Source organism: Bufo bufo, chromosome 1 (assembly GCF_905171765.1).
Source record: "Bufo bufo chromosome 1, aBufBuf1.1, whole genome shotgun sequence".
Taxonomy (NCBI): Eukaryota; Metazoa; Chordata; class Amphibia; order Anura; family Bufonidae; genus Bufo; species Bufo bufo.
In genome coordinates, this window is record NC_053389.1 from 329,406,160 (window position 1) to 329,428,292 (window position 22,133).

The window sequence follows — 22,133 nt, forward strand, 5'->3', positions numbered from 1 at the left end:
ACAATTTGCTGCAGTTGCTGCAATTGGCTGGCCAGTACAGACAGGTCCATTGCTCTGTGGGAACTGCTTTTAATCATTTATGGTGCTGTAGGGGACGGGGTGACTGGTGCTAAATCAGACAGCACCAGTCTCCCCGGAGGTCAGACAGGGAACAACAGTGTTCGACGTCCCCTGCATGAGGTGTGATTTGCTGAAACAATGCTCCAGCCAATTGCAGCGTTACAGCAACAAAGGGAAATGGAAGAACCATTCTAGCTGGTGACTGCGTGCAGAGAGGTTCTGTGCTTCTCTGTGCTATTGGCTGGCTTGCTGGGACTTGTAATGCACCACCAAAGCAAAAACTTTCTGGAACTGCTGCAGAGAGCTTTTTTTTTTCCCCATTCACTACTTCCTAAGCACCAATTCCTGTCTTTCTCCTTCCTCCCTTCTCCCTTTTCCCGCTGTCCACTTTTGGGGGACACCAAACAATCCGTGACAACTTTTTTTTATGCCTGCTTTTTTTCAGTTTTGCGTCACTTTTTCTTTGTGCGAGCTATGAATGCCAATCACTAATCAGTGCGTTTGTGACTGATCAGCACCTGTACTCAGCTTTTGGAGCAGGATAATTTTTTTTCTCATCCATGCTTTTTCCCCACTTTTTTTTTTAATTAGGAAGAAAATGTTTCTGAATGTTTCCGAATTCAATGAATAATCTTTTCAGTCAAAGTGCTTACTACACACCTTGAAAAGTTCCTGGGAGCTATTGTTTCAAAAATGGGGTCACTTTTTGAGGTTTCCATTGTAGGGGCACCTCAAGTTGTCTTCAAATGCGACATAGAACCCAAAAACCATTCCAGCAAAATCTCCCCTATAAAAGCCATATGGCGCTATTTCCCTTCTGCTATGTGCCCATACATCAGTTTATGACCACATATTGGGTGTTTCCATATTCAGGGGAAAATGGCTAACAGAATGTGGGGTGCATTTTCTCCTGTTACCCCTTGTGAAAGTGAAAATTGTGGACCTAAAGCAATATTTTCTTGTAAAAAAAAACATTTTTAATTTTCACAGCCAAAGTCTTTCCTAATTCTGTGGGTCAAAGTGCTCAATATACTCCTTGAAAAAGTTGCTTGGGGGTGTAGTTTCCATATCATGACAAGTGACATAGCAACCAAAAACCGTTCCAGCAAAATCTCCCCTTGAAAATCTTTCCTTCAGAACCTGCACTCAATACTCCATAATGAGAAAATACAAACTTGCAAATTTATTAAAAAGGAAAGACTAAAAGTTTGCCTGGACATAAGTATCCAGACCTTTTGCCATGATACTTGAAATTTAGCTCTGGGGGCTTTCAATTTCTTTTCATGATCTTTGACCTTCCTTGACTGAAGTTCGTCTTTGGTAAATTCAGTTTATTGGACATAATTTGTCTCACAGTGGATAAAACCAAGTCTGTAAATCTGAGACATCATTATGTGGAGGCACAGATCTTAAGAAGGGTGCCAAAATATCTCTGTTGCACTGTGAGTTTGCCAAGAGCATGGTGGCCTCCATCATTTTTAATGGAAGAAGTTCGGAACAACCATGACTCTTCCTAGAGCTGGTCGTCCCACAATACTAAGTAATTGGCGGAAGAGGTGACCAGGAACCCAACGGCTTTCCTCCGGCTTAGCTCCAAAGATCATGTGTGCTAAAGGGAGAAACTTCCAGAATTTCAACAATTACTGCAGTACTTGACTAATTTGTGCTTTATGGCAGAGTGGCCAGAAAGAAACCTCTCCTCGGTAAACGACACGTGAAAGCCTGCCTGAATTTTGCAAAATAAAGCACCTGAAGAACTCTCAGACAGTGAGAAACAAGATTCTCTGGTCTGTTCAAACCAAGACTGAACTTTTTGGCCTTAATTCTAAGCATCATGTCTGGAGGAAACCAGGCACTGCTCATCACCTTCCCAATACCATCCCTACAGTGAAGCATGGTGGTGGTAGCATCATGCTGTGGGAGTGTTTTTCAGTGGCTGGGACAGGGAAATTAGTCAGGGTTGAGGGAAATCTGAATGAAGTAAAGTACAGAGATTTTCTTAATAAAAACCTGATGCAGAGAGCTTTGCACCTCATACTGGACTGAAGGTTCACCTTCCAACAATAAGTGACCCTAAGTCCACAGCCAAAACAACACAGGAATGGCTTATGGACAACTTTGTGAATGTCCTAGAGTGGCCCAGCCAGAGCCCTGACTTAAACTCAATCGAGCATCTCTGGAATAGCCATGAAAATGGCTGTTCAGAGAGGATCTCCATTCAACCTGACAGAGCTTGAGAGGATCTGTAGTGAATAATGGCAGTAAATTCCCAAATACAGGTGTGCAAAGCTTGTGACATCATACCAGGAAAATTAGAGGTTGTAATCTGTGCATTATTACAGAAATTTGTGTTTCACAACTATATATGTATTGTCCAAAAGGAACTCTTCCGTTCTGGAGAGCCAATGGCATGCCAAGTACCTGTGCACAATATGGTAGGCCAGGTGATGCCCCTCTGAGTGTTTGGGAAAGATATTAAAATAAGCTTATAACATGACAATTTGCATATATTAAACCCCAAAATCTAGAGGAGCATTGTCTAGCCAACAATAGTCATCATTTATATCAACTTGTCTCCATAATTGAGGAGACCAAGATGTTTTCCCCAAAGGCCTTGCACCTAGAAAAACTGTTCTCATTTTTCTCACCTGAGCATACATCACCTATATAACAAAAACAGACAACACCTTTAGCATTTTTATTTTACCATTTTTATTCAATATCATATGAACCAGAGAGCCCTCCAAAGTAAAATCCCACAAAACATAAATATTTCTCAATTAAACATGCAAGCTATTTCTCCTTCTAGAAGAACAATAGAACCAGAATACCTCAAGAAAAAAAAAATATTTGGTTGACTTGCCTTTGTGGTGTTCTCTTTTTCAAAACAGAAAAGAATGCTAATCTTTTCTCATGCCAGCTAAATTAAGATATGTGATTTGCATATATTCTTTCAAGAAATTGAGTAGTGTCACCTGGCATGCAATACTCATGCTTATTTTTTTTCCTGTCCCTAATGATAACGAGCACCCCAAAGAGTACCCCACAAGACTAGTCAACCAAGTAAGATGAATCTCTTGAGGCATTCTGGTTCTCTTGTCCTTATAGAAAGAGAACTAGCTTCTCAGCATTTTAGCTGGTTGTGGTTGAAGGGAAAGATTGGGGTCTTCTTTGTGGGGGGCTGTGGATTGAAAACGGAGTTGTGATTGTGGCTTGGTGCAAATCAACCTGTGAAAATGGCAAATGAAAACAATGGATTGGAGAATAAGGTGAGGCTTTTTGTCTTGACTGAACATTGGAATTAAATTGTGGAGATGGTGATAAAGAAAACCTCCTACTTATAGGTAACGGATGTGTTAGCTGTGCAAGATTTCCTAAAGCAGGGAATTTATGATGCTACGTTTTCTTGTTCTTCTATATGCTGATGTGGATTTGCTGAAAATAAAGGAAGAGAAGAAGTATATGGGAACGGATTTATGTGGTGACTTTTTTTTAAGAACAAGAGGAATTTGACTGTGCATATGTATAATCCTAAAGTGTCTAAAGACCATGTGACTGCTTTTTTTAAAAGTTATTATGGAGGGAGACTTAAAAATAGACATGGATATCTTAATGTAAAATTAAATACCTGGTGAAGTTTTTGCTGTAATATAGTGGTTGTGTTAAATGGGTTCCTGCTGTTTTTTTTATTGGTGGAATATAAGAGCGAATCGAAGTTGACGAAGTGGAATAAGATCCGAATTTCAAGAAAAATTCCATTTGCACCAAATCCGAATTTTCTTATGCCGTGGCAACAAATCACACTTTTTCCTAAAATGGCTGCTGCACGTGTGAGGACATGGAGCAAGGAGCTCAGGGCAGGCGGGATCACCCATAATGCCATGCATGCAGCCAGTTAGCAGCCAGCTGTGATGTCACAGCCCTATGAATAGCCTCAGCCATCTTGGATTCTGCCATTTTCCAGTGTATTTAGTGCAGGGAGAGATGTCAGCAGGCGCTAGGGACAGTGCTACGAAAAACTTCATTGTGCTAAAAAAAAACATTTACAAGTGCAGGGAAAGATTATTAAAGGTGTAGGGAAAGGATAGGGAGGAATCATTCCACAGCATTTATGTTGAACAGGGTTCATTAGGGGAGGTTACAGCCTGGGTAATAGGAACAATCCTATTACACCTTGCTGCACTGACTGGTGACCGAAATTGCCATTATACAGCTCTGTAATTCCAACAAACCGTTCTTGTTATTGGGGTGTTACAGCCATTAACAGGGTTTATTACAAGGATATATTTCTACAGTATATCTTATTTGCCCTTGTGCAGTGCAGTTATATGTTCTAAAGCATTTTTTGGCTTGTATTAGTTGGAAAAAAAAGGGCTTATTAGCCGTTGTGTGGTGAAGTGCTAAAATTACAGCATTTTTTGTTGTGTATTAGTGGCAAAAGAAAAATATATTTGCAGTTCAGTGGTGCAGTTATATATTCTAAAGCCTTTTGTGGCGTGTATTAGTGGCAAAATTTAAATATATTTGCCGTTCAGCAGTGCAGTTATATGTTCTAAAGCATTTTGTAGCATGTATTAGTGGCAAAAGAAAATATATTTGCCGTTCAGCGGTGCAGTTAAATGTTCTAAAGCCCTTTTTTGTGTGTATTAGTGTGAAAAAAGGGCTTATTAGCCATTGTGTGGGGAAGTGAGAAAATTACAGACTTTTTTGGCGTGTTTTAATTTCCTATTTATTTATTTGATCCAACAGTATGTCAGACAGAGAAGTGGCAGGCCCTGCACAGGGGAGTGGCAGAGGCCTAAATGTTTCTGGCGCAGGCAGAGCTCACAGATAAGTAAGGGGCTGTGGCAGCAGGGGTCACTTTGAGAGGCCTGAGCAGCAACCCAGCGGTTCTTTAATGGTTGACTCGATCTTTGACTTCATCGCAAGTGACATCAGACACCCCCAGTTAAGAGTCAGTGGGTTCGTCAGACACAACTCTTAGTTGGCAAGGCCAGGGAGCATGCCCTGTGCCCTCACCTGTCCTCAACCTGCCTATATCCTTTTCTGTTTCCTCAGCCAGAGAAGTATTGTATGCCGTGGGCTTGGCTCCATTATACAGTGAGGAAGAGCTACTAGAAAAGACAGTCAGCAGCTACTGGCAAGCCAAGATGTGGAGGAGACATCTGCCGCTTCCTCCACTAGGCGGTCAAGTACTGATGAGGAGCGTGGCGTGAGAGCTGGTGTTGCGAGCGGTCAGGCTCCTGACCCAGAGATGCGGTCATGCTCCTGACCCAGAGTCAGGCTCCTGACCCAGATGATGATGTAGCTGATCGCACTTGGGAGCCTGGTGACGAAGGCAGCAGTTACTCAGTGTGTAGTGTTAGGGATAAAATCACCTACTTGGTGGTGTGGCAGTTTTTTGTTAAGCCGCCGGAGGAGGTGAACATGACCATATGTACAATCTGTGGGCAGAAGGTTAAGTGTGGCCAGGGTGTCAATAATGTTGGCACCATGGCCCTGCATCAACATATGCAGAGTCACTATAAAGTGGTCTGGGAAAATCGTGGCTCCGATGTGGTGGTCCAGGCTGTCGCATCACCAAGTGGCACGCAGCCGATTTCAGGAAGTCATAGCTGTCTGTTCTTCCCATCAGCTGCTGGTCCTGATGCTCGCCCTCCTACTCCTTGTCAGTCATTCCATCAGCAATGGATCACTGAAGCCATTGCCAAAAGACAACAGTATGTGTGCACATCCAACGATGCAGAAGCTGAACGTGCTCCTGTCCAAGTTGCTGGTGCTGAAGTCTCTCTCTTTCCAAGTGGTGGACTCTGCACCTTTCAGAGAACTGATGGCTTGTGCCGAGCTGAGGTGGAGAGTCCCAAGCCATCATTTCTTTGGCAAAAAGGCAGTGCCAGCCCTGCACACACATGTAGAACAGAAGGTAGGCCAGTCCTTGAGCCTGTCGGTGTCTGTCAAAGTTCACGGCAGCGCCAACGTGTGGAGCTGTAACTATGGTCAGGAACAATACATGTCCTTTATGGCCCACTAAGTGAATGTGATTCCTGCACAGCCACACCAGCAATTTGGACAGGTGATGCCGCTTCCGCCTCCACGTTTTCACACCGTTGGTCCTGCAACAAAGTCTGCCTCTGCCTCCTCATCCTACACCGTGGCCTCAGCTTCCACTGCAGGGACAATTCACAGTGCCCCTCCAGCATACCACATGTGCAGGACCTGGCAGTGTCACACAGGGGAGGAACTGCTCCATATCCTTCATCAAGAAATTGAATCCTGGCTTTCTCGGTGACAACTGAAAATCAGAACCATGGTGACCAACGGGAAGAACATGGTATCGGTGCTGCGCCAAGGAGGGCTGAGTCATGCGCCCTGCATGGAACACGTGTTCAATCTGGTTGTCAAGCAGTTCCTGAAGTCTTCCACCCATCTGCAAGACATCCTAAAAATGGCCAGGAAACTTTGCATGCACTTCAGCCACTCAGCAGAATGGCATCCCACAACATAGGCTGATATGTGACCCTCCATATGTTGAACCGACTATACAAACAGAGAGAGGTCATAAACAATTTATTGATGATCCAAGCCGACAGGAGTACTCCCCTGTGTAACTTCGATGTCACGAACAATGTCATTCCACTGCTTGATGTCCTGGAACATATGCTGGTAAATCTGGCTGGTCAGGGGACTGGAGATGTGGTGCCTAGATTTCATAGCCACAGGAGCCCTGTGGGGGCTTAACTGGAGGAGGAGGAGGAGGAGGACATTGGAGCTCAAGCAATGTGTAGCGAAATGGGTGGTTTTATACACAGGTAACAGGAGAGCAGGAACAGCCAGTGGAGGTACAGCGCGATGAGGAAATGAGGCAGAGGACCCAGATATACCATGTCAGTATGCAGTGGAGATGGAGGCAAGGAGTGCCTCCGAGTCACTTGCACAAATGGCCCAATGCATGTTCACTTGCTTGGGTAGTGACAGCCGAATTGTAAGCATTCAGAAGAGGGATGACTTCTGGCTCTCCACCTTGCTGGACCATTGCTACCGGTCAAAAATGGTGGCCTTTTTTACACCTGCTAAAAAGAGGATAAACTGAACTATAGAGACATCCTATGTAGTCAGTTGGCTGCTGCCTATCTGCACCATCGTCCATTCTCTTGCAGGTCTGACCGGGGGGGCCCTCTTTGCTCACGTTTCACTGCCATAGCTGCTGTGGCAGGGTGGGGGGGTAGGAGTACTTTCAGCTCCATCAGCAGCAACTTGAGTCTAGAGTCGCTGATGAGCAGCTTTGTTCACCCGCCTAGTGAAAAAACTACTCACCAGCAGCAGCAGCTAGAGCTGGAGCAGAACCTGAACCAGCAGGTGGTGGCATACTTGGACAGCACCCTGCCACCCCACATTGAAGATCCGCTGGACTACTGGGCAGCCAAACTGGATTTGTGGCCGCAACTGGCAGAGTTTGCCCTGGAAAAGCTGTCCTGCCCAGCCAGTAGTGTGGCATCAGAGCGGGTGTCTTGCCTATCCACCCAAAATGTGGAGAGACTGACCTTTGTCAAGATGAATCAGGCATGGTTCAGCCAGGATTTCAACCCACCAATGCCTGATGCATCAGACTAGATCATCCATGGTGCCACACCAACAAAAGACAAAAGAGACCGGTTTCTTCTGGCTACCTACCTCAGCTACTATTAGGATGCTGTCACCTGCCTGATGCCACACATAGGTACCAAGGTCTCCTTCTTACACCCACCAACATCAGCAGGTACTGTTATTGCCACCCACCTCTGCACTCTGTCACCAGGTCACTTTGTGGTCTCCTCATGCTGCTGCCACCTCCACACTATGTCACCTTGCCACTCTGTGGTCTCCTCATGCTGCTGCCACCTCCACACTATGTAACCTTACCACTGTGGTCTCCTCATGCTGCTGCCACCTTCACACTAGGTCACCTTGCCAGTCTGTGGCCTCCTGAGGCTGGCGCCACCTCCACAATATTATTGTGCCGCTCTATGTCTTCCTGATGCTGCCGCAATCTCCACACTGTCATTGTGCCACTCTGTGGCCTCCTCCTGATGCTGCCACCACCTCCAGTCTCTGACAGTGGGCCACTCTGTGGTCTCCTCATGCTGCTTTTACCCCAACACAATGTCATAGGGCCAATCTGTGGACTTCTCATGCTGTTCCCACCGTTCCTACTTCATGACTGGGCTACTATTTTGCCTTTAAGCCTGGCTGACATAATCATTTATTTGACCTTTTTTCTGATCAGTCAGAAGGAAGGAAAAATAAGAAGCACAACGGATCCTGTCTGTGTAGCAGCTGTAAGGCCTATATGGTCCCATCAGAATTGGCTTGTGATTTGGTAGCCAAAATCAGGAGTGGGTACAAAACCCAGAAGACATGCAAATATTCCATTCACGTGTCATCTGTTTTCCACTTTTTTTTGACATTAGCAATACTGATGGATTACTGACTAAATGCTGACCGAGTGAAGGCGGATGCTCAACAGACAGGATCAGTTTTTTTGGGGTTATTGTTCTGACGGGTCAGAGGAAGGGCAAAATAATCAGTGACGTCAACACAAACTTATTGCTGACACCCTCTCCACTCTGTCGGGGAGCTACTTGTATAAGCGTTTAATAGAACAAGTTCTGTAGACATCTATGTGGAATCAGCTGATGACAGTGTAAAAGGAGTGTGCTTCTTCTTGGCGCTAACATTGACCTGTAAGGCTGACTCATACTTGAGTTATTTGGTCAGTTTTGGCCCCATGACTGCCCAAATAAGTGAAGTGTGCAGTGATTCTAAGAGCGACGCCTGTCATCTGAATATCATACTGACTCACGGTATTATTTCACTGCCAGAGCAGACTCCCTATGCGTGTTACTGCAAGGCATAGTATTCTATGCCACTATAAAGGCTCTCTGCAGCCAGGAAATAGCCATTTTTTAACACTATTCGCCACTAATAAATTCGGATCGAACCTAATTTTTTTTCATAATTCGGCGAACCGGCCGAATCGATTTTTTTTTAAATGAGCTCATCTCTCATTTGTGGGGATAGGGGATTCAGTTTTTATTACGATTAGACTACTTTTTGCAGAAAGTGTCATGTGGATGGGCATACTCAAGACATTAAGCCTCATTCACACGTCAGTGTAGTGGTCAGTGATTTTCATCAGTGCTTGTGAGCCAAAACCAGGATTGTAGCCTCCACAGACATAAGGTATAAGGGAAAGATCTGCATCTGTTCTGCAGTTTTGACCCACACATGGTTTTGGCTCACAATCACTGATGGAAATCACTGACCAAAACACTGACGTGTGAATGAGACATAAGGAGAAGGGTGATTTTTGTAAAAATTGTAAGAGCTGGTCACTAGTGATGTCGCGAACATAAAATTTTCAGTTCGCGAACAGCGAACGCGAACTTCCGCAAATGTTCGCGAACTGGCGAACCGGGCGAACCGCCATAGACTTCAATAGACAGGCGAATTTTAAAACCCACAGGGACTCTTTCTGACCACAATAGTGATGAGAAAGTTGTTTCAAGGGGTCTAACACCTGGACTGTGGCATGCCGGAGGGGGATCTATGGCAAAACTCCCATGGAAAATTACGTAGTGGACGCAGAGTCGGGTTTTAATCCATAAAGGGCATAAATCAACTAACATTCCTAAATTGTTTGGAATAACGTGCTTTAAAACATCCAGTGTGTGTATACGATCAGGTATGATGTTGTATCGATCAGGTAGTGTAAGGGTTACGCCCGCATCACAGACATTGACAGACCAAACTCCCCTTTTAATGCACCGCAAACAGTTCATTTGCACAACCGCAAACTCCCCATTTGCACAAGGTTGGATACCAAGCTAGCCACGTCCCGGTGATGTCATTGAAGGTTTCTTCCTCCACCCAGCCACGTACAACACCAAGGGTCCCCGAAAGGTCAATTGAATTGATTTTTCGAACGGGGAGATGGTTAAAAAAACGCTGGCTCCCTCCCCTTTGTTTTTATCCACGGTGACTGCGTCTGCGCCGTGCAATTTACTGTCACACCCGATATGAGTGGTATTTTCTGTAGTACTATTCTCATCAGTTTAATCCCTCTAACGTCCCCGACTCCCCAATCTGGGGGCCATTTATTAAACAGATTTTTCGGACGGGGAGATGGTTAAAAAAACGCTGGCTCCCTCCACTCTGTTTTAATCCACGGTGACTGCGTCTGCGCCGTGCAATTTACTGTCACACCCGATATGAGTGGTATTTTCTGTAGTACTATTCTCATCAGTTTAATCCCTCTAACGTCCCCAATCTGGGTGCCATTTATTGAATAGATTTTTCGAACGGGGAGATGGTTAAAAAAAACCTGGCTCCCTCCACTCTGTTTTAAACCACGGTGACTGCGTCTGCGCCGTGCAATTTACTGTCACACCCGATATGAGTGGTATTTTCTGTAGTACTATTCTCATCAGTTTAATCCCTCTAACGTCCCCAATCTGGGTGCCATTTATTGAATAGATTTTTCGAACGGGGAGATGGTTAAAAAAACGCTGGCTCCCTCCACTCTGTTTTAAACCACGGTGACTGCATCTGCGCCGTGCAATTTACTGTCACACCCGATATGAGTGGTATTTTCTGTAGTACTATTCTCATCAGTTTAATCCCTCTAACATCCCCAATCTGGGGGCCATTTATTAAATAGATTTTTTGAACGGGGAGATGGTTAAAAAAACGCTGGCTCCCTCCACCGATATGAGTGGTATTTTCTGTAGTATTATTCTCATCAGTTTAATCCCTGTTACGTCCCATATCAGGAATTGCCTTTTATGAAAAAAAATTTAGGCCGGGTACCTTCCACTGTGGTGTCCCAATAGCGACAAATTTTTTGAAGGCCTCAGACTCTACCAGCTGGTATGGTAAAAGCTGGCGGGCTAAGAGTTCCGTCAAGCCAGCTGTCAGTCGCCGGGCAAGGGGGTGACTTTGTGACATTGGCTTCTTATGCTCAAACATGTCCTTGACAGACACCTGACTGTGGGCAGATGAGCAGGAACTGCTGAAGGTGAGAGATGGAGTGGCGGGTGGTTGAGAGGGGGCAGGGAGGACAGCAGTGGTTGACGTGGCTGAAGATGCAGGACCAGGAGGAGCATGGTGGCTTTGAGTTTGTGTGCTGCTTGTACTCATGTGTTGATCCCATAGGCGTTTGTGATGTGAGATCATGTGCCTTCGCAAAGCAGTTGTACCAAGGTGGGTGTTGGACTTCCCACGACTCAGTTTCTTTTGGCACAGGTTGCAAATGGCATTGCTTTTATCAGAGGCAGACACACAAAAAAAATGCCACACTGCTGAGCTTTGCAATGACGGCATTCTAGTGGTGGCAACAGCATGCGTTGACTGGCGTGCTGTCTGGCTGACCCCAGGTGCCGATACATGCTGTCTGACTGTGCCACTAACTCCTTGCGACGACCTCCCCCTGCTTCCAACTCGTCTCCTCATTCTCTCTGTCTCCCCTTCAGAACTTTCCCCCTCTTCTTCTCTTCGAGCAGGCACCCACGTGGCATCCGTGGACACATCGTCATCATCAACCGCTTCACTTGTATCTGACACCTCAGCAAAGGAAGCAGCAGCGGGTACAACATCATCATCATCACACTGTACGTCCATGTGTGTAATCCTGCCTGACTGAGACATATCCCCGTAATCTACATCATCTGGCAATAATGGTTGCGCATCACTAATTGCATCCAACTGATGTGTAAATAACTCCTCTGACGGATCAAGTGAAGCGGCTGTGGTGGCTGTGGTGGTAGTGGCGACGGGCGGGTGCGTGGTAACTTGAGAGCAGGTGACCGAAGCTGAGTTGGAGGAGGATGGTGCGTCAAGGTTCTTAGCGGAAGCTGTTGAAGATTGGGTGTCCTGTCTAAGCCAGTCAACTACGTCCTCTGAATTTTTCGGGTTCAGGGTACGTGGCCTCTGAAAACTGGGCATTATTCCAGGGACAGTGGAAATCACAGCACCACGACCACGACGGCCCCTGCGGGGTGGCCTGCCTCTGCCTGTCATTTTTTTTTTAGATAAGTGGTACTACGCGTGCTAGGTACTGTGCCACCCGGTATGAGTGGTTGGCACTGGCAGTGGGCACACTACAGTCTGTGGAAGTGGGCCTGACACACACTGGCAGCAGGCAAGCAACTGAATTTAGACTACTGTCTAAAAATTAAATGCCTTATTTATCGGCAAGCTACTGTGCCACCCGGTATCAGTGGTTGGCACTGGCAGTGGGCACACTACAGTCAGTGGAAGCGGGCCTGACACACACTGGCAGCAGGCAAGCAACTGAAATTACACTAAAGTGTAAAAATTAAATGCCTTATTTATCGGCAAGCTACTGTGCCACCCGGTATCAGTGGTTGGCACTGGCAGTGGGCACACTACAGTCAGTAGAAGCGGGCCTGACACACACTGGCAGCAGGCAAGCAACTGAAATTACACTAAAGTGTAAAAATTAAATGCCTTATTTATCGGCAAGCTACTGTGCCACCCGGTATGAGTGGTTGGCACTGGCAGTGGGCACACTACAGTCAGTGGAAGAGGGCCTGACACACTGACTGGCAGCAGGCAAGCAACTGAATTTAGACTACTGTCTAAAAATTAAATGCCTTATTTATCGGCAAGCTACTGTGCCACCCGGTATCAGTGGTTGGCACTGGCAGTGGGCACACTACAGTCAGTGGAAGCGGGCCTGACACACACTGGCAGCAGGCAAGCAACTGAAATTACACTAAAGTGTAAAAATTAAATGCCTTATTTATCGGCAAGCTACTGTGCCACCCGGTATCAGTGGTTGGCACTGGCAGTGGGCACACTACAGTCAGTGGAAGAGGGCCTGACACACACTGGCAGCAGGCAAGCAACTGAATTTAGACTACTGTCTAAAAATTAAATGCCTTATTTATCGGCAAGCTACTGTGCCACCCGGTATCAGTGGTTGGCACTGGCAGTGGGCACACTACAGTCAGTGGAAGCGGGCCTGACACACACTGGCAGCAGGCAAGCAACTGAATTTAGACTACTGTCTAAAAATTAAATGCCTTATTTATCGGCAAGCTACTGTGCCACCCGGTATCAGTGGTTGGCACTGGCAGTGGGCACACTACAGTCAGTTGAAGTCGGCCTGACACACACTAGCAGCAGGCAAGCAGCTGAAATTACACTAAAGTGTAAAAATTAAATGCCTTTTTTATGCAAAGTCCTGTGCCAGCCGGTATGAGTGGTGGGCACTGGCAGTGGGCACACTACAGTCAGTGGAAGTCAGCCTGACACACACTGGCAGGCAACTAACCTTAGATTAAAGTGTAAAAATTAAGTGCCTATTTTTTAAGCAAAGTCCTGTGCCACTCGGTATGACAGGGGTGGGCACTGGCAGTGGGCACACTACAGTCAGTTGAAGTCGGCCTGACACACACTAGCAGCAGGCAAGCAGCTGAAATTACATTAAAGTGTAAAAATTAAATGCCTTTTTTAAGCAAAGTCCTGTGCCAGCCGGTATGAGTGGTGGGCACTGGCAGTGGGCACACTACAGTCAGTGGAAGTCAGCCTGACACACACTGGCAGGCAACTAACCTTAGATTAAAGTGTAAAAATTAAGTGCCTATTTTTTAAGCAAAGTCCTGTGCCACTCGGTATGACAGGGGTGGGCACTGGCAGTGGGCACACTACAGTCAGTTGAAGTCGGCCTGACACACACTAGCAGCAGGCAAGCAGCTGAAATTACACTAAAGTGTAAAAATTAAATGCCTTTTTTATGCAAAGTCCTGTGCCAGCCGGTATGAGTGGTGGGCACTGGCAGTGGGCACACTACAGTCAGTGGAAGTCAGCCTGACACACACTGGCAGGCAACTAACCTTAGATTAAAGTGTAAAAATTAAGTGCCTATTTTTTAAGCAAAGTCCTGTGCCACTCGGTATGACAGGGGTGGGCACTGGCAGTGGGCACACTACAGTCAGTTGAAGTCGGCCTGACACACACTAGCAGCAGGCAAGCAGCTGAAATTACATTAAAGTGTAAAAATTAAATGCCTTTTTTAAGCAAAGTCCTGTGCCAGCCGGTATGAGTGGTGGGCACTGGCAGTGGGCACACTACAGTCAGTGGAAGTCAGCCTGACACACACTGGCAGGCAACTAACCTTAGATTAAAGTGTAAAAATTAAGTGCCTATTTTTTAAGCAAAGTCCTGTGCCACTCGGTATGACAGGGGTGGGCACTGGCAGTGGGCACACTACAGTCAGTTGAAGTCGGCCTGACACACACTAGCAGCAGGCAAGCAGCTGAAATTACATTAAAGTGTAAAAATTAAATGCCTTTTTTAAGCAAAGTCCTGTGCCAGCCGGTATGAGTGGTGGGCACTGGCAGTGGGCACACTACAGTCAGTGGAAGTCAGCCTGACACACACTGGCAGGCAACTAACCTTAGATTAAAGTGTAAAAATTAAGTGCCTATTTTTTAAGCAAAGTCCTGTGCCACTCGGGATGACAGGGGTGGGCACTGGCAGTGGGCACACTACAGTCAGTTGAAGTTGGCCTGACACACACTGGCAGGCAACTAACCTTAGATTAAAGTGTAAAAATGAAGTGCCTTTTTTTTAAGCAAAGTCCTGTGCCACACGGGATGACAGGGGTGGGCACTGGCAGTGGGCACACTACAGTCAGTTGAAGTCGGCCTGACACACACTAGCAGCAGGCAAGCAGCTGAAATTACACTAAAGTGTAAAAATTAAATGCCTTTTTTATGCAAAGTCCTGTGCCAGCCGGTATGAGTGGTGGGCACTGGCAGTGGGCACACTACAGTCAGTGGAAGTCAGCCTGACACACACTGGCAGGCAACTAACCTTAGATTAAAGTGTAAAAATTAAGTGCCTTTTTTTAAGCAAAGTCCTGTGCCACACGGAATGACAGGGGTGAGCACTGGCAGTGGGCACACTACAGTCTGTGGGCCTGCAGCTCCTCACACACAGGCAGGCCAGGCAACTGCAATATGTATATAAAGGAAAAAAAAAAAGCAGACTAATGTTGCAGCCCTAAAAAGGGCTTTTTGGGGTGCTGTCAGGACGCTGTCCTTACAGCAGAGATCAGATGAGTCTTTCAGGACTGGAGTGGACACTGAATTCACTAGCCTAGCTATCGATTTCCCAATTAAATCAGCAGCAGTTACAGTCTCCCTCCTCTCACTAAGACTGCAGCTTCAGAATGAATCTAAAATGGATGCTGTGCAGGAGGTGGGAGGGTCTGGGAGGGAGGGTATGCTGCTGATTGGCTGGAATGTGTCTGCTGACTGTGAGGTACAGGGTCAAAGTTTGCTCAATGATGATGTATAGGGGGCGGACCGAACATCGCATGTGTTCGCCCGGCAGAGGCGAACGCGAACAAGCTATGTTCGCCGGGAACTGTTCGCCGTCGGATAGTTCGGGCCATCTCTACTGGTCACAAGACTAATGAATGTCCTGAAGAAAAAGATGTGATTTTTGTGGTAGTTGGGGTTATGTGGCAAAACAGTGTACTCTTTGGTCTGGTGCAAAAACTACTTATTCTCAAATTACTGTGGCAGGAAGGAATTTTGGAGGGAAAACTAGAAAGGAAGATGGATTTGGGGCAAGGTGGAGAAAACCATAGCTGAGGCTGGGGAGAAGGGAAAACGACAAGGTAAAAGTAGAGGTGTATTAGTGATTGTTTATAGTGAAATTAAAGGGCCCAGCCAGGAAAAGTGTAAAGTGGAGGGAAACTTTGGAATCCATAATGAGCGGAGTGTGGTTGCAGGTATGCAGCCGGGTGGATCCCAAGTAACTAAAGGAGTGGGTATTGAAGATCTTTTTTCTCCAGATACGTTAATGTGGGACAGGTATGTCCAAATCCTGTTGTAGGTGAAGGAGAGGTGATGGAATTTCAGGAGGATAATAGTGATGATGGAATTATGCCAGGGCAGCGTGTACATAAAAGCCAAGAGGAGGAGTTAGAAATGGTTGGAAGTGAGGAGGATACGTATTATTATTTTTTTTAAAGGCGGGTAAGTGGTGTTTTCTCAAGTAACCAACATTTTGACAGGTATTCTGGTCCAGAATTGCCTGATGTAAGCAAGGTGTTGTGTAGGAAAGTGAATAGCCAGTAATTTAAACAGTTATCATGATGGGTGTGATAAGAAAAATAAAATATAATCTTCTATTCGCGACGAGTTTAATAGTGGCTTCTCTGCGTGTGCATAGATATTCATTTTGCTGTAATAAGGTTGGCGATTTTTGATGATTTAGAGCAGATAAGGCAAACAAATATCTGCATTAAAGGAGTAAATCTGCACACCATGAGAGTGAGTACAGTTTTGAAAGTTCCTACTGGTCCTCTTGTACAAAAAATAAAAAAGAAGGGGAAGGGATTTTGATTAAAAATAGAAATATTGTTGTTTTGGATTGTAGTATTATTTTACCTGATCATCTTTTAAATATGGAATATTATGGTCAGAGAATGAGGATTTTGAATTTGTATGTCCCGGGAGAGAAATCAGGGCGTATCTTTTTTTAAGACTTTTATGCCTGGAAGGGATTTTACAATAGTGGCAGGTGATTTTAATTGCATTTATTATAAAGAAGATTGTGAAAGTTCTGCAGAGTCTATACTCTGATGTTACTTCTAAGATCTTAAATGAGATTGTAGAAGATTTACATTATTTTGACTCCAATCTGATGGTTGGTACTGATGAAAGATTTACATACATATTGGATGCTGATCACTGTAAATCCTGGATAGATTATATGCTTGTGTCTGAAAAGGTTAAGGTGACCAAGTGCAACCATATGAAGACTTTTTTTAAGATCACAAGATTTTTGTTGCTGAAATATGTGTCATAGAGTCTATAAGCTTCCAAAAACCTCTGCCAAAGCTTAATATAAAGTTGTTGCAAGAGGAAGAAGTGATAGGTTTAAAAAAAACTTGTTTCATTCTTGTGTTTTAAACTAGCCGAATTGTAGCTCAATATTGGAGTGGTGGGATTGGACTAAAGGAAGGATTGGGTCATTTTTTAAATCTCTTGAGATGGCGAAGGAAAGGAGGAAGATAGAGGCTGTATCAGTGTCAAAGTTAGAAACATTACATTACAAGGAGATTGTCAAAGTGAAGGAAAAAATAAAGGAGAAATTGTTGGAAAGAGGCAGGAATACTGTATATCAGGCAAAGGCTTAATTATATTCTAGATATTTTTTAAGAAGACTTTTAAACCCAAAGGTGTAGGAGTCAATGAAGAAAGGTGTTATAACTGATTCATTAACAGGGGGATGAGAGAGATTAAGAATTGTCGTCCTACTCTATTGCGCTTTTAAATTGTGATTACAAAGTTGTTGCAAAAGTGATTGCTAAAAGCCTGGCAGATGTTTTTCATGTTATGGTAAGGAACTATCAGATTTGTGCTGTAATCGGAAGAAGGCTAACTGACAACCTTTTATTAATAAGAGATTAAATTTTTTTATGTGAAAAACAAAACTACTCTTTTTTATAGAGTCAATCGATTTTGAGAAGGCTTAGGGTACTTTCACACTAGCGTTATTCTTTTCCGGCATAGAGTTCAAAAGGTCAAAAGGGCTCTATGCCGGAAAATAACTGTTTAGGCATATCCCAATGCATTCTGAATGGATAGAAATCCGTTCAGCTTGCATCAGTATGCCTTCCGTTCAGTCACTGTCAGGCGTTTTGGCCGGACATAATACCGCAGCATACTGGGGTATTATGTCCGTCCAAAATGCCTGATCAGTTGCCGGAATGCCGGCAATCAATTTCTATTGACTTGCATTAGTGCCGCATCCGGCATTGCAAAACAACTAAAGGACGGCTCCGCATGCGCAGACCTGGAAAACTGTGAAAAAGACTGCAAGACGGATCTGTCCATCTGCATGACAAGCAGAGAGACGGATCCGTTCTTGCATTGCATTTGTAGACGGATCCGCACCCGGATACGCCTACAAATTCTGTCAGTTGTCACACTGATCGGCGGATCAGACAGGCAGCTCCGACGACGGAACTGCCTGCCAGATCACAGTAACGCTAGTATGAAAGTACCCTTATGATAAAACATCTCATTGGTTTTTGTTTGCTGTTTTGAAAAAGCTTGATGTTTCTGATAGACTTTTAGGGTAAATGCACGCGTTCAGGATTCATGTGAGGACAATCTGCACTGAAATCTGCAGGTGTTCGCAGGGAAATCCGTGCGGTCAATCCGCATCAATTGGTGCGGATTTCCATGCAGAAATGCATGCAGATTTGGTGCGGATTTTCCACATGCGGATTTTACTCTCCCCATTGAAGTGAATGGAGAAAATCCAGACAGGAAAAATAAAATACATTGACATGCTGCGGATTTTAAAATCTGCACCGTGGTCAAAATTTGCATAGAAAAAATCTGCATCGTATGCATGAGAATTTCAAATTCTCATAGAATACAATGTACATGACCTACATTGCGGATTTTCCTTAAGAAAATCAGTGCGGAAAATCCGCATGCAATCTTGATCGTGTGCATTTACCCTTATACATAAACAGGCTTTGACCTGACTTCCCCCTCTGCAATACCCATATAGTTACCTCTTTTCATCTACTAGCTTGCATATTGTGCTGTATATGGCAATTTTTGTTCACTTATATCTTGTTCCTTTTTTTCTTACTTGTTACCAAGGTCTTGGAATTGACCGAAACGTCAGATACAATAGTCACACATACACAAAGGCATCTTGTCTTAATTTACCAATTTATTTGGAGGATATGTCATAATAAAAGATATTTGACTTGCATCCTGCAGTGGTATTTCATTAACAATTGGACTTTGGTTCACATCCATTCCATTTTGCACCTCACCACCCCTAGACACCAAATGCAGCCCAACAATACTACTGTGTAACACAGTAGGTTTCGGAGCAGATACCATGTTTTAAATCCTGGACTTAATTGGTTAAGTTATAATAGGCAAGAAGTGATGTTTGCAACAAAACACAGCACCTTAAGAGTCCTTTATTATGAATTGAAGTGACAAGAGTGAAAGAATGCTGACTTCAAAGACTACAAAAATACAATAAAACAAGTTTTTACACTTACAGTAAAAATGCTAATAAAAACACCACATAAACTCCAGTTTACAGTAACATGCTGAACTTATGCTGTTCTTTCATTAGTTAACGGCCACTTACTGTCATAGTTCTATTTTCTGGGCTCAGAAGTTGTATTTTTTCCATGGACACGATACCAGAAAATTCCTGCTTTCATTGCTTAGTCCTGTGTGAATAAGAGGTTTCAGCATGAGTCACCAAACAGGCAGAAGCAGGGAGACACTAGTATCTCTGCCTACATCATTTGCAATTAGAGGTCGGGGAGACTACAGTATTTTGTTCTTGCATGATTTACCGTAAGTGGGGGAGAACTAACTGTTCCTACATGATTTACAATGAAATTCGTGGAGGCAGTATTATCTATGCCAACATCATTTACAAGGAAAGACAAGGTTGAAGTACTATCTTTTCCAACTTCTTTTATAGTGAGAGGCGGCGGTACTGTTTGATCCCGCTTCATTTACAATAAGAAACAGGCATTACTATCCATGCTTACATGGACTTCAATAAGAGAAAGACAGAGATGACTATTGCTTATATTACTTACTATTGGGGAGGCAGTACTATCTGTAAAATAAGAGAAGTGAGTATTACAGTATAGTTGCCTGCATCATTTAAAATAACGGAAAAAGGAGGCCCTACTAGATTTTTGCCTACATCATTTACAATAAAGAAACAGGGAGACAATTCTATTTGTTTCCACATAATTTAGAATTAAACACTGTAAGGTAGTACTTTGTGTCTCCTTCATTTACAATTAGAGACAAGGAAAGGGCACTATCTTTACCTACATCATTTACAATGAGAAATGGAGAGGTGACTAGGGGATAATTAACTGTGTTCAGACCCCCACCAATCCCGAGAACAGGGGTCCCGTTCCTCAGATTTGATGGAGCGGCAGGTTGGGCATGCTGCATTCATTCTCTATGGAACTGCTATGATAGCTGAGTACAGCATGCTCAACATTTTTTAGGGCTAACCCCCTCCCGGAGCAGACCTGTGAAGTGAAGCATATTTGTCTGCTTCCTGGTGCTGGCTCCCATCTCCTGCACTTTTCAGATATGGCTGTTCCGCTCACGTCCCAGATGTAAACTTGTTTTGAAACCACTGCAGCCAATCGCTGGCCGCAGTGGTGAACTACACCACTGTGGCCAACGATTGGCTGCAGTGACCTCAAACCAGAAGTTGACATCCAGGAACCAGAGCAAAGCAGCCAAGGTCAGAAAGTACAGGAACCAGGACCTCGCATCAGGAAGCAGGTTCGTTTTGCTAAACCCCCACCCCTTAAATGTGCATAGACCCTCTAATGCTATTAGAAAGCGTGATCACATGAGATCTTGATGTCCAATGACTAAACTAAATTGAATTGCTGAGTTATTTGGAATCTAAGGCTTGACATTATTAAGTATGAAGAAATAGTTTCCACTGACTGTGTACTACACAGTAAGTCCTGGATATGGTTAATTTAAAGCACATTCCACATTATGTGTGACATTTTTGAATGACTGAGGTTTGGCTGGCCAGCTAAATATGTAATATGGTTCTTATTGCCAGATTCTTAATGCAGTTTCACACTGCATGCTTTACCAGCATGGAAAGGTGTTAAACGTTCAGCATGTCACTTGTGCCCGATAACTGAACAAACAATAGACACGTGTGATATATATTAAGTATATAGTTAAAGTTATCATGTTTTTTTTTATACACAGACAATATATGTCATAGTACATGCACACGGCTCCTTTTAATTGGCGCTGTAGTGTTAAATTTGTACCCTTTTTCTCCTGTGTGCTGCCTTTTTTTTCCCATCTGTCTGTTGTACTCATTTGGAACGGGCCATAACACAACTCAACTTAGCTGATGGAAGATGAGACTCCTTTTTAATCTTTCTCAATGCTCCTCTCTTGGTGGACAATAGTAAACAGGAGAAAGGAGGCCACTGCCCTAGTAAACTGTGTATTGGTTGGAGATGTTAGAAAAAGGAGGATGCCATATTCTTCTTGTGAATGGATGGTGCATGTAATAAAGAAGTTAGGCTACTTTCACATATGAATACAGTTTCCTGGTATTCTTTTCCAGAAGAGGAGCAGAATACCGGAATTGCCATATCTGGCCCGCCGGACACCTCTTCACTAATCTGTTTGGATACCATTGTAGTGAATCGGTATAGGGCATAGATATTATTCCAGCAGAAAGCTGCCACTCAGGCTGGAAACTTGATGGATCACATTATAGTGAATGGGTATCTGGCGAGCCCTGGCAGTGTCCAGCTATGCTGGATATTGGGAATTCCAGCATTCTGGTCCTCTGCCAGAAGAGAATAGTGGAATGCCATATGCATGTGAACATAGCCTTAGATAGAAATATCACATTGGCTCATACAACATAGGTTGTATGATAAATCAGGCACATCTTTAGAACACCTATGTAAAAGTTTAAACAACGTTCGTCTTAATTTCTTTCAGATTTTTACTCCATAAATGTTTGCACAAAAAAGTGACTTCCTGCTAAACCAGAGCACGTCAAAAAAACTGGCTGTTATAGAGATGAACTGATGTTTATATGGGCTGGTAGCTTGGTGGCTATACCATCCTTTGACGCATTTCTTATTGACAATCCCTGCATCTAAAATTTACTTTACATCATGATGTGTTGTCCACTGTCTTTTTGGATCTTTGTCTCACAGGGGATCCAGTAACTGCAAAGATATCCACTACTACTTATTGCAAAAACATTGCAGGCAACACTATCCTTGTTCTGTCTTCTTACACGTTCACACAGTGTGCAGTCTGACATTGAGCATAAACCATTCCTGTCTTCCAAATAAGAGGACTGGTCTTTGTAGTCTAACTTGTTTATTGGTCAACAGGTTGTACATATGTGATTGATTGATTGGTAAAACTACAAGAATACAAATAGCATGTATAAGTATTAAGTATAAGATAGCA